The sequence below is a fragment of the Salvelinus alpinus genome, chromosome 8 (genome assembly GCF_045679555.1).
Source record: "Salvelinus alpinus chromosome 8, SLU_Salpinus.1, whole genome shotgun sequence".
Taxonomy (NCBI): Eukaryota; Metazoa; Chordata; class Actinopteri; order Salmoniformes; family Salmonidae; genus Salvelinus; species Salvelinus alpinus.
This window is the reverse complement of record NC_092093.1, coordinates 77806720-77820834: the sequence shown is the minus strand read 5'-3', so window position 1 is coordinate 77820834 and position 14115 is coordinate 77806720. Positions and strand designations below refer to the sequence as shown.

Genomic DNA, 14115 nt, shown 5'->3' with positions numbered 1-14115 from the left:
ATATACAATACAAATGTCAAGAAGTCATGCCATAATTTGAACCCAGTCTTCTACCACAGCTTTACTTTGCCAGTAATTTATGTCCCAGGTCGTGCTGTACACTAAAAGCAGCCTCAGAATCTAAACAACCCTAGGATGCATCTCAAATGGAACCCTATTCTGTATATAGTGCACTACGTTTGACCAGGGCCCATAGTGCACTATGTAGGGATTAGTGTGCCATGGGACTCAATGCATCAGCAAGCTCTCCTCTCCCACAAACATGTTGTTCCTCCTTTCATATCAAACAACGGAGCCTCTGAGCTAGCTCTTAGCTCACCACTAATTGCTGCATACCCTCACTGAACCATCTCCTATAGCGAAACCTTTGGCTTTGTCGCAATTACAGTGAGGTAAATATAGCGAGAGGAACGTTGGGGGTTGATATCAAAAGGCTTTTAGTGTTTTGGAAGATGGTTGGTGTGGAGTTGTGGACCACGCACTGTGGCTGTAGCTGTGAAGTAGCCTACGTGTTCTCCTTCTCTTCCCCCATCCTCTTCATGCTTCTTTGTCCCCCCCCCTCCTCCTCATGCTTCTCTTCCCAGTCCTCCTCTTCATGCTTCTTTGTCCCCCGCTTATCTCCCCCCTCCTCCTCTTCATGCTTCTCTTCCCGCCTCCTCAGGAAGAAGAGTCTGTTTAAATCTGAGTGAATTTGTTTTGGAGCTGGGTTAAGGATTGGCTTGTTGGCAAGTGCACTCAGTTGTTCAGCTCACTAGTGTTCGTATTAGGACTGTTTCAGGGATGGATTCAGGCATGGGCCAGTGTCAACCCTTTATCTGATACTAGAGCCCGACCGATAAATCAGTTGGCTGATATTAGCCTTTCACCAAAATATTTGTATTGGTCTATATTCCACAGATAAAGCGCCAATATTATATACATAGAATGAACAAATACGTCTGCTCAATTGCGGTCTTTTTTTTTCTTTTTTCCCCAAAAGGTTCCTAAAGAGGGTGCTCTACGAGCTGCTCATTGAACATCATTCAGCCAAAGTCATCACAACGTGAGAGCGAGTAGGCATGGTATGGTGGTTTGATGGTGAGTAGCTTGCTACAGCCAGCGACAGCATATTTGAATAAGTAAATAATCAAAAGTACGCTACACCAAGCAAGCAGCCCTGTCATCACATTCTCACTTAGTTAACGTTAGCTGGCTACCTAGCCAGCAAGGTAGTTGGGCTCTATCTAGCTAGAAAGGTAGTTAGCCTAGATAACATTAGCTAGCAATCTTCACTATGTGCGAACACTGGACTGGCGCCAAAGTGAACACTCATCCTTGAAAGAAAAATAACACCATTACTGTCTGGGCCTATTATGTTAGTGGGCTTATTTAGTATGTTTTCCCAAATATATGCAATCTGCATACATGTTCTTACATTCATGATGAGAAAGATTGTAGCTAGCTAGCTAAATTTGAATGTGTGGGACTACAACCAGTGCAACAAATGGCATTAGCGCATGCCATTTGCAGTTGAAATATATATAGCCAATACATTTTGTATTAAATAAGTGTAATTCAAATTATGGCTTCTGTAAGAAAACGTTGTGTTAATAAAGAGCTAGCATGTGCTTGCTTATGATAACAAGCTCTCATTGCAAGGTTGCCATAGTGATTGTTTACATGACCTTTGACTGTTGTAAAGCGCTGTAGTGAATCTACTAATGCTGACATCTAATGGTGACATTACAAACTGCACGTTATGGCATATCACTGCTTGGGTTGTAAAAATTGCAGTTTCAGATTTACTTTGAGACAAAGTATAATTAATTCAGCCCTTCTTGTTTATTAGTGTGCTTGTGGTGCTTCAGCACAAACACTTCTGGATTGTTATCCACAATCCATTTCTGGATTGTTATCCAACATTTCGGGTAGCCTTCCACAAGCTTCCCACAATAAGTTCGGTGAATTTTGGCCCATTCCTCCGGACATTCCTCCTTGCTCGCACACGCTTTTTCAGTTCTGCCCACAAATGTTCTATAGGATTGTGATCAGGGCTTTGTGATGGCCACCCTGACTTTGTTGTCCTTAAGCCATTTTGCCACAATTTTGGAAGTATGCTTGGGGTCATTGTCCATTTGGAAGACCCATTTGCGACCAAGCTTTAACTTCAATATATCCACAATTTTCTTCCCTCATGTTGCCATCTATTTTGTGAAGTGCACCAGTCCCTCCTGCAGCAAAGCACCCCCACAACATGATGCTGCCACCCCTGTTTCACGGTTGGGATGGTGTTCTTCGGCTTGCAAGCCTCCCCCTTTTTCCTCCAAACATAACGATGGTCATTATGGCCAAACAGTTTTATTTTTGTTTCATCAGACGAGGACATTTCTCCAAAAGGTACGAGCTTTGTCCCCATGTGCAGTTGCAAACCGTAGTCTGGCTTTTTTTATGGCGGTTTTGGAACAGTAGCTTCTTCCTTGCTTAGCGGCCTTTCAGGTTATGTCGATATCGGACTCGTTTTACTGTGGATATAGATACTTTTGTACCTGTTTCCCCCAGCATCTTCACAAGGTCCTTTGCTGTTGTTCTGATATTGATTTGCACTTTTCGCACCAAAGTACGTTCATATCTAGGAGACAGAACGCGTCTCCTTCTTGAGCGGTATGACGGCTGCTTGGTCCCATGGTGTTTATACTTGCGTTCAATTGTTTGTACAGATGAACGTGGTACCTTCAGGCATTTGGAAATTGCTCCCAAGGATGAACCAGACTTGTGGAGGTCTACAATTTTTTTCTGAGGTCTTGGCTGATTTCTTTTGATTTTCCCATGATGTCAAGCAAAGAGGCACTGCGTTTGAAGGTAGGCCTTGAAATACATCCACAGGTACACCTCCAATTGACTCAAATGATGTCAATTAGTCTATCAGAAGCTTCTAAAGCCATGACATAATTTTCTGGAATTTTCCAAGCTGTTTAAAGGCACAGTCAACTTAGTGTATGTAAACTTCTGACCCACTGGAATTGTGAAACAGTGAATTATAAGTGAAATAATCTGTCTGTAAACAATTGTTGGGAAAATGACTTGTGTCATGCACTAAAATAGATGTCCTAACCAACTTGCCAAAACTATAGTTTGTTAACAAGAGATAACATGAAGTGTCGTTTTGTTATATAAAATCCCTTTTCATATCCTAAAAAGGTCCATAAATCATGCACGATCGATTTTGTATTTCTACTCACAGAAAGGAATCTGTGAAAATCTCACCCTAAACGTTGTTTCAGCGAGTCAAATCACGTTCGTGTTTATTCCTCAGAGATCCTAGAACGCATCAAGACTTCACTATATCATTACGAGTGTAGTATATCCTATAGGACACCATATTTGGTCAGAGACTGACGCCTTCATGGCAGGCCGATGACGCGGGCGGTCTTCACTTGAACGACTATCTTTGTCAAATAAGCACCAATCAGGGTCAAACAAAGCTAGCTAGTTAGCCAATGAGCTGGGCTTTACGGGAGTGTCCGGAAACCCTGTGTCTGTCGTAAAATGTAGGTGCTAACTTTTTCCTTTTGGACAGAAATTATAAGAATATTCAGAGTTATGAAGTTACGAAAACTGGTTGTTTAGCAAATGTTGAAATTATAATATGGCTACATATTCTGGAAAAGCTAAATCAAAGTCCAAGTATACAGATTTGATGATATTCTTGCAGAAAAATGTTATATGAATGCAACTGTCTCCTTCACGATTTGCCCAAATGTACCTGGGTGACTTCACACTAAATGTCATGTAGTTTGCTCATACTTCAAGTTATCCGTCTGAAACTTTGCACATACACTGTTGCCATCTTGTGGACACCATCGGAATTACAACCAGAGTGATGGCTAAAACTGGGACCTTTCTCTTGCATGTCAAATATGGTGGTAGTTTTTTTTCTTTGTATTTTCTTCTACCAGATCTATTGTGTTATATTCTCCCACTTTCAATTCACATTTTCACAAACTTCAAAGTGTTTCCTTTCAAATGGTACCAAGAATATCCATATCCTTGCTTCATGGCCTGAGCTACAGGCAGTTAGAGTTAGGGTATGTCATTTTAGGCGAAAATTGAAAAAAAAGGGGGCTATCCCTAAGAAGTTCAAAACCATCTTTACTGAAGTTGCACTTGAAAAGACTCCATATTTAGAACAGCTAAATGAGTCATTAGATAATTTTTTTTGCACTTCCGTGTCACTTTCAACACAGAAGATCTCCGCTAAACACAAAATCAAGATCTTTATCCGTCTTTGTGTACCGGCCGAAAACTAATTTCAGAAACGAACGTTACTAAAAATACAAAGTTGTCAATGTCTTTGCAATTGTTTAAAAAAAGTAAAGGATATAAGATGTTAAAAATTAAAAACGAGATGACTGTACATATAGGCCTATATTTCAATGATGTTAAAATCAATTTCCTGTTCATTCAGTTTTATTTAGCTATTTGTTTGCTACTGTCTAATTTTTGCCTCCAATATATTTTATGATGGGTAGCATACATGTGCTCAGTGATGTGTCAAATCCTGATTTAGTTCATTATTATAGGGTAAGTTTTAGAAGCCACCTCAATATTTGTAGCTATAGGTGATAATATTTCATAGGTGCTGATCCGTCGTCAGTATTGTGTAAGAATTATAATGTTAAGGTAAGATTTGAAAGGGAGAACGCTGATCCGAGAGCAGCGTGACCTTTCGTTCGATCCTATCAGTATCGACGCATGCCTCAACAATGCACTTAGCAAACTTTCTATCTGCGTGGTGTTTTCAGAAATGCACGTTACATCATAGAGTGTTGTAGGAAAAATGCATCGTTAAAACGCCTGTATGCAAGGGAACTTAGGCTATCGGGAACAGGGCCCAGAGCTGTTGTGAAGGAAGTTGTCGAAGAACCAATCATGTCAATGCGGAGCTATACGAAGCATTGTAAAAATTATTGAGGGGCACACGGCGACGCTGCACAGAGCTTGATTTAACCGATGCATGTCTCTGTAGGCTCCGCAATTGCGTCACAACCTCTGTACGGAGCTTCCGGACCGCATAAATCAGCTTTTACTCAATGAGTGGGGGCAGCGCTGAGCTAGCCTGCAACGTTACTTTCCGGAAACTGCGCATGTTTCCATGAGACATGCGCTTAACCATCTTAATTTGGCTTCAATGTGCTATTGAGTCTTAACGTAGGAATGGATTGTGTCACTTGATCAATTACTTTGTCCATTCATGTGTATACAGTCATTGGGGTGACAGGGTTATGTTAATGGCTGATGCTCCCATGGGGGAGGGGCTGCTGGGGCAGCAGGGGTTTCAGTTGCATCTTTCGTAAGGCTGCATTTGAATGAGTTCTGGTAAGCAGTAGGCTACTCCCCCAACTCCCAGGCTAGGAGAAGACCATCCCAAGGACATGCTAACAGGTCACAACGCTGCACAGTGGGGGTGTGTGGAAGGAGTGGGAGGGAAAAAGAGTGGGAAGGCAGATGCATTAATAACTGATTACAACTGCAACACTCAGGCCCTAATCTCACATTCCTAGTCTCCCTCTCCAAACTCACACAAATGGTCACTATATTGCCTTTTCCTCCTCCAACACATTTGTTTTTCCCAACAAATTCTTTCAGAGATTTTTTCCCATGTAGCTTTCTCCGTCTAGTTTATTGGGTCATTGGTTGCATCCCAAATGGCACCCTATTCCCTATATAGTGCACTTCTTTTGACCAGAACTTATGTGCCCTATTCCTTAATAGGGTGCCATATGGGACTTAGCCATTGGGCTTGGGTGTAAAACAATGCTGCTCTTTCTCTCTCCTTTTTCTGAATCTGTCCATTTAGACTGCTGTTCGGTTATCTAATTGACCATCAGTGGCTTCTATGGCCCACTAGCCGAGGAAGAGGGGGTGAGAGGGAGAAAGAGAGTGATGGAGAAGGAGAGGGCTAGATAATTAATGAGAGCGAGAGAGAAAGCAAACATGATCAAACTTGCCATTGACCAGTGGGCCTGCATTGAATATAACCGAGCTGTGTGTGTGTGTGTGTGTGTGTGTCTGGACCCAGTAGTAGAACACAACCTCTTTAGAGGTGGACCTGTCCTGTCCAGCAGCACTGAACCCCAGCCAGGCACAAGGTCGCCGGGCCAGCCTGGAGGATCCAGGAAGAGAGGAATTTAAAGAGAGCCATAGAAATACAACTAATTGATAATTAATTCCATCACAGGAGGCTACTTGAGGGGAGGACGGCTCATAATAATGGCCGGAACGGAGCAAATGGCATGGCATCAAACACCTGTAAACCATGTATATGATACCAATCTACCTATTCTGCTCCAGTCATTAACACGAGCCCGTTCTCCCCAATTATGGTGCCACCAACCTCCTGTGAATTCCATGGTTTTCTATTTTTATGAGTACAGCTCCACTAACACAAAGGGTCTGGCAAATGGACAGAGGAGGGCATGAACCATCGCCTCCATCTCTGAGCCCCAAACTCAATGGCCTTCAGTGGAGATATTGCAATCCCCCTCCTTTCTCACCACTTCTGACAATGGGGTGTGGGATGTGATTCAATGTTCAGTTTCGTGAGCAGTAGAGCTTTTTCGGTGTAAATAGGGGATTTTACTCTCACAGGGAGCAATGCTATCTAAATTGTTATGGTAGCAGATAGGTTTGTGTGGGATACTTGTCTCCTTAATGTCAGACACAACCGGAGGATTGGCTACCCACATCACCAGTCACGTTACTGCGTTGTGCCCTATGGGCCCAGGCCAAAGTAGTGCACTAGAAAGGGAATGAGATGCCACACAGTATCTAGCTCGTTTCTGGATCAAGACTGCACATTGCTCTATCTACATCCAGAAGTCTCTTAGGCAGGGTTATTTATTGTTCAGAAGAGCCAACAAACACCATGGAATCAGTGGCTGTAACTTGATGGGAAGTTGGAAACCCTACCTCTTACGTTGGCCCTTCCTTCACAGGTTAGGTTAGCCAGAGACCGAGCCTATTGCCCCAGCCAGGAACCGTTTATTGTGAACCTTTACAGGAAGGTTAGCCAAGGACTTCAACCCTACAAGTCAGGCCACATCAGGGTGTGTGCGCTGTATAGTAATGTAATAGTAACTCCCTCAGGAGTGTGTTGCGTATAAATACTTTCAGAGCCTCTACATCTGCTGGGCTGTTTTAATCTCATCAGTGACTGAGCAGATCCTCTCTCATGGAGCTCTGCCAGTGACACCACCCCACCAGGGTAGGGCTAGTCTAGTAGTGAACTGGTCCTGCTGCATGGGATCGCCCCGGGCTCAGCTCCTCAGCTAATCTGTTGCACCCAGCGGCCTTCCACTGGCCTTCCTTCTTAACACACTGTCCCCAGCCGCCTCCTCCACTTTCAGAGGTTCAATCCCAATCCCCCCCCCCCCCCGATGCTTTTTGGAGCTGGTGTATGTGCCTGAGACTGACAGGTTGCTGTCCTTTCTTCTCAGTCAGTTCTGTCCCCAGTCTGAGTCTCTGCTGTTTTCTGAGCCATTTTTTTAAGGTGTGTGTGGGTATTTCCCTCTTTCCCATTATTCATAAGGAAAGAACCTGAAGTAAATGGGCCAAAACGGAGAGGGACTACCCGGAACTTGTCAAAATTGTACATTTTGTACTAAGAATACGACCCAGGCCTTCATCGGCCTATGCCTATACTGTACAAGGGTTTCTTCGGCTGTCCCCATAGGAGAACCCTTTTTGGTTCCAGGGAGAACCCTTTTTGGTTCCAGGTAGACCCCTCTGTGGAAAGAGTTCTACATTGAACCCAAAAGGGTTCAACCTAGTACCAAAAGTGTTCTACCTGGAACCAAAAAGGGTTCTCCTATGGGGACAGCCAAAGAACCCTTTTAGGTTCTAGATAGTACCTTTCCTCATTAGAGGTACACTATATATACAAAGTATGTGGAAACCCCTTAAAATTAGTTGATTTGTTTTTTTCAGCCACACACGTTGCTGATCGGTGTATAAAATCGAGCACACAGCCATGCAATCTCCATAGACAAACATCGGCAGTAGAATGGCCTTACTGAATTGCTCAGTGACTTTCAACGTGGTACCGTAACAGGATGCTACCTTTCCAACAAGTCAGTTTGTCAATTTTCTACTCTGCTAGAGCTGCCCGGTCAACTGTGAGTGCTGCTATTGTGAAGTAGAAACGCCTAGGAGCAAGAACGGCTCAGCTGCAAAGTGGTAGGCCACACAAGCTCACAGAACGGGACCACTGAGTGCTGAAGCGCGTAGTGCCAATGCCAAGCGTTGACTGGAGTGGTGTAAAGCTCTCCGCCATTGGACTCTGGAGCAGTAGAAACACGTTCTCTGGAGTGATGAATCATGCTACACCGTTTGGCAGTCCGACGGACTAAGCTTCCAGCACAGAATTGTGGCAACAGTTTGGCGAAGGACCTTGCCTTTTTCAGCGTGACAATACCCCGTGCACAAAGCGAGGTCCATACAGAAATGGTTTATTAATGGCCATGATTTTGGAATATTACGTTCCTTCGAGCAGGTGTCCACATACTTTTGGTCATGTAGTGTATTTAAAGCCCCTCTTGTCTAGCCCTATCAGCCCAGCAGGATGGTTTTAATGGTATAGCGGATGAGTTTAGGTCTAGGGCTTTGAAGTTAATCACCCTAATAGGCTATAATGGGGCTAAATGAAGACGGCTTGCGCTCTCTGTTTCTGTGTGTCTGACAGACTAGAGATGGCAGTAAGCTCTAACCTGTGAGTGAGCCCCTGACCACTTGGTTAAATCTTTGTCTCTGCACCCTTTGTTTAGCTTGTTTATTAAGAAGCTTGAGTTAGCCAAGGTCATGTAGTAATTACAGCGTTAGGCCTACTACAAAGGTATAAGAGCATGTATTACCCATCTGTGCCATGTTAACAGTTTATCAGCTGGGGATATGGGATCTTGTATCTTCCCAGTAAAATGGAGGGAGGGGAGGGGAACCGCCAGAATAACTACATTGTTTAGTGCTGAGCAGGTTTTACAGGCTTGTCTGTCCTGTCGGTCGCCCCTGTGTCCGTCTTCCACCGTAACAAATCCCTCAGTGGGTGGAAGAGGCACTGTGTGTGTGTGTGTGTGTGTGTGTGTGTGTGTTGACCAGGCTCTGACAGAAATGGGGGTGTGGCAGGGCGACTTTGGAACTGAAGAAGTAGGAACAGGTGTAAGCATTGGAAGGAGGGGTAAGTGGGTGATCAAGCTGGGAGGTCTTTATTCTCTTTGTTCATTTCATCTGCTTGACGTTGTCAGTCAACATGTGGCCATAATCCTCTCGGAGAGGCACCCTTGATAAATATGATCAAAAAAGAATATAAATACACGTAACAAAAATATTAACGGAACAATTTCAAAGATTTTACTGAGTTAATGTTCATATAACGAAGTCAGTCAATTGAAATAAATTCATTAGCCTCTAATCTATGGATTTTATGTAACTGGGAATACAGATATGAAGCTGTTGGTAACAGATACCTTAAAAAATGTAAGTTAGGGCCGTGGACCAGAAAACCGGTCTGTATCTGGTGTGACCATCATTTGCCTCATGCAGTGCGACACATCTCCTTCGCATAGAGTTGATCAGGCTGTGGCCTGTAGAATGTTGTCCCACTCCTCTTCAATGACTGTGCGAAGTTGCTGGAAATTGGCGGGAACTGGAACACGCTGTTGTGCACGTTGATCCAGGGCATCCCAAACATGCTCAATGGGTGACATGTCTGGTGAGTATGCAGGCAACGGAAGAACTGGGACATTTTCAGCTTTCAGGAATTGTGTACACATCCTTGCGATTTGGGGTTGTGCGTTATCATGCTGAAACATGAGGTTATGGCAGCGGATGAATGGCACGACAATGGGCCTCAGGATCTCGTCACGGTATCTGTGTGCATTCAAATTGCCATAGATAAAATGCAGTTGTGTTTATCCGTAGCTTATGCCTACCCATACCATAATGTTTTCTCAGCAAACCGCTCGCCACACAAGGTCATACACGCTGCCTGCCATCTGCCTGGTACAGTTGAAACCAGGATTCATCCGTGAAGATCCAGCGGCCATTCAAGGTGAGCATTTGCCCACTGAAATCGGTTACGACGTTGAACTGCAGTCAGACCAAGACCCTGGTGAAGAAGACGAACACACAGATTAGCTTCCTTAAGACAGTTTCTGACAGTTTGCAGAAATTCTTTGGTTGTGCAGACCCACAGTTTAATCAGCTGTCCGGGTGACTGGTCTCAGACGATCCTGCAGGTGAAGAAGAGGTCCTGGGCTGGTGTGATTACACGTGGTCTGCGGTTGTGAGGCCGGGTTGGGTGTACTGCCCAATTCTTCAAAATGACATTATGGTAGAGAAATTAATATTAAATTCTCTGGCAATAGCTCTGGTGGACATTCCTGTAGTCAGCATGCCAATTGCACGCTCCCTCAACTTGAGACATCTGTGGCATTGTGTTGTGTGACAAAACTGCACATTTTAAAGTGGCCTTTTATTGTCCCCAGCACAAGGTGCACTTGTTTAATGGTCATGCTGTTTAATCAGCTTTCTGATTTGCCACACCTATCAGGTGGATGGGTTAACGTGGCAACGGAGAAATGCTCACTAACAGGGATGTTAACAAATTTGTGCACAAAATATGAGAGAAATAACATTTTGGTGCATATGGAACATTTCAGGGATATTTTATTTCATCTCATGAAACATGGGACCAATACTTTACATGTTGAGTTTATATTTTTGTAAAGTATAAATAATGCAGATCCTGAGGTAGTATGCTCAACAATTGGGAAATTATATTATTTTGCACTAATATAATTGCTCAGAGAAAGATTTAATTTTAGAGCAGTCCGTAAGAACACACAAAGGATATCAAGGATCTGAAAAGATTCTTTATGGAGGACTGGTCTAATGTACCTCCCAACGTGTTCTCTAATCGCATACAACCTTTTTAGAAAAAAGGCTCAATGTCGTTATCCTCACAAAGGGAGAGTGCTAGAGTATTGAAAACAGGGGTGCCAATCATTTTGACCCCTATTTATCTTTTACATTTTTTGTTGTAATACTTGTTAAACCAAATGTCTTTCTCTGAGCATTTGTATTAGGGCAGTTCCGTGGTAATGGAATTGCGCTGACACTCCAATTTTACAGTTAAAAAAATATGCCACAGAAAAAACTGTTGATTTCAAAGTTCAACAAACTCTATGCACAAGGACTACTTTTAACAATTTACACTGACAATTTTACAAAAACACATTTACTTGAACTGTGAAGATGCAAAGTTTGGCAACTGAATTTCGGTAAAATCTCCCTCAGTTCTTTTTATGTGACCATTTTCCAATATCTCTGTTAAATACGTGCTCTGAATTGAGATTCAAAGATGTCTGTAAAAATATGACATGACACGTTGACTTTGAAAAAATCTATTTAAGTTATTGAACTACAGTAAGTGAAGTGGATTTACACCCTGTAAGGGAATTTCATCATGAGTCTCTGATCTGTACTACACAGAAATGCACAGTTATGATATGAATGTCATTCTCTTCATGGTGAGGTACACAAATGTGTAAATAGGCAATATCCTCCTTTGCATATTTGGATATTATTCTAAACACTGGCTATTTATTTTTAATGAGCTCTAACCCCAAAGACCACATATGGTTGGTCTGGACCGGACCAAATCCGAACCAATCATCAACTTCTTTGTTCACAAGTTTGGAAATCAAAGTCGAGATCACTAGAGTACAGCACAAAACAGTAGAGTACATTACAGTACTACTTTCCTGTACTCTACTGTGCTGTAATGTACTGTGCTGTCCAAACTTGTGAATCCAACTGTGGTTTCTCATTGTAGCCAATTCAATTGCAGGAATTCTGTTACCGATTTGGTAATGGAAGTTTTAGTTTTAATCACTTAATAATTCATAAACAAAATGTAAGTGTTGATATTAGTTGGCAGGGGCCTTTTACTTCATTATTGTGTTTAGATTTATTTCTAACACCTTTCCAGACTTTTTTTCTGGGAGATGTTTTCTAAGACCCCTTTTCCATCTGTTTGACCAGGAATCAAAGCCTTTGCTTATTCCTCGTTTTTTGGAGGGAAATGGTTGAAAAATATATATGTCCTGTAATTCCCCCAAAATATACACTCTTACAACAACCCAAACCGGCTGTGCGCGTGCGTCATCGTGACTAAATTTATTTTGTCCCCCCACACCAAACGCGATCACGACGCGCAGGTTAAAATATCAAAGCAAACTCTGAACCAATTACATTAATTTGGGGACAAGTCGAAAAGCATTAAACATTTATGGCAATTTAGCTAGCTAGCTTGTACTTGCTAGCTAATTTGTCCTGGGATATAAACATTGAGTTGTTATTTTACCTGAAATGCACAATGTCCTCTACTCCGCCAATTAATCCACACATATAACGGTCAACCGAATCGTTTCTAGTCATCTCTCCTCCTTCCAGGCTTTTTCTTCTCTTGACTTCATATTGCGATTGGCAACATTCATAAATTAGGTGCATTACCGCCACTGACCTTGTTCATCTTTCAGTCACCCACGTGCGTATAACCAATGAGGAGATGGCACGTGGGTACCTGCTTCTATAAACAAATGAGGAGATGGGAGAGGCAGGACTTGCTGCGCGATCTGCGTCACAAATAGAACTGACTTCTATTTTAGCCCTTGGCAATGCAGACGCTCGTTGGCGCGCCGAGCAGTATGGGTGCAGTGATTGAATAATATAGATTTCTACATTTATTTTGCAACACTCGCGCACGCGACGCAAGCGGTGCAGTCAGCTGTTAGCTTTCATTTGACACCCAATGTGATATGCTCCTATAAACCACATGTTGATGCTCATGGGTCCTTTTACATGGAAATGACCATTTAGTATAAAATAATATAATTTTCCTTTTTAGTATACAATATAGCTCAGTATTTGTATTATTTATTTTATAGGCTTTTTTGCTCATCTTTATCATTGGTGCTTAATAATTATGCATTTGACTATATATACATTATTTTATGGGTGGCACCAGTGGGAATTGAACCCATGATTCTGCCATTGCAAGTAACACTATACACCCAAGTTCCCCACTGTAATTCATATTACACTAACTTCTAGCATTTGTTCTCATTTATAGGCCACAGAAAGGTGGGAGCCAATTCTAACGGGCACTTGTGTCCAGGCAACTGTTCTATGGATGGCTGATGTTGATAGAGGAAGCATGGTATGTGTGTGTAGAGAGGATTTGTGTGTGTGTGTCAAGAGAGAGAGAGAGGGTATGTGTAACTATGTGTGAGAGGTTCTGTTTAATGTCACAGTTCAGTTTGTTCAGTGCAGCAGCAGCTCTCAAGTAGAACAGGCTTCTGGGTTAGGCTAGCTCCTGGAGACGAGAGATGTATATTGTGGTGAGAAAGATGTACGCAATGTCATGGGAATAGCCACCTTACCGCAGTGTTTTCCGCAATTACATGGAGTAGCCAGTCAAACAGAAAAAGTATCCAGCCAGGCATGGCCCCCAGGGTTACAATGTGTTTGCTGAAGGAACTCTCTTTTGGTGGCCTCTGGTCCATTCCAATGTCTTGATTCCATCCTAAATACACAGCAAAATGATTGAACAAGTGGTTACCTTTTGTCAAGTTTACCTCCCCGATTGGAAAAATTAGTTGTGGTGTTGTGTAGAAAGACATGACTTGACAATTTAAATGACTGAAAATGTATGAATTCAGTTAGTAGTTTTGCGTATTGTCTAGGCCAGGGTTTCCGTTAACCGGCTAATAGCTGGCTTTTGTCAGAGAAAAAAAATAGAATTGGCGCCGGAAGAAGAGAAAATCCCTTTGCGAAATAATACTTTTTAGCCTGTTCATTGATGGAAATACCAGTCGGTGTAAATCCATTTGACTGGTCATGCTTATCGGTCTGTAGGTAATTTGCATAATTTAGTGGAAATAAATTGTCCATTGTGTACAGTATATTCATTACGTACAGTTGAAGTCGGAAGTTTACATACACTTAGGTTGGAGTCATTAAAACTAGTTTTTCAACCACTCCACACAACTGCAAAGGACCTTGTGAAGATGCTGGAGGAAA

The 14115-nt window shown here is 42.6% G+C and overlaps 1 protein-coding gene across 3 annotated transcripts in view; it reads left to right on the top strand.

The window, feature by feature from the left end:
* Positions 1-14115, top strand: part of LOC139583739 (MAGUK p55 subfamily member 7-like) — a 268462-nt gene that overhangs the window by 13589 nt on the left and 240758 nt on the right. Inside the window, exon 2 of one of the 3 annotated variants that reach the window (XM_071415151.1) lies at positions 980-1077. The exons of the other annotated variants lie outside the window; for them this stretch is intronic. The gene's annotated coding sequence lies outside the window, so the exon portion shown is untranslated. The remainder of the gene's footprint in view (positions 1-979; positions 1078-14115) is intronic. 3 annotated transcript variants of the gene reach the window in all.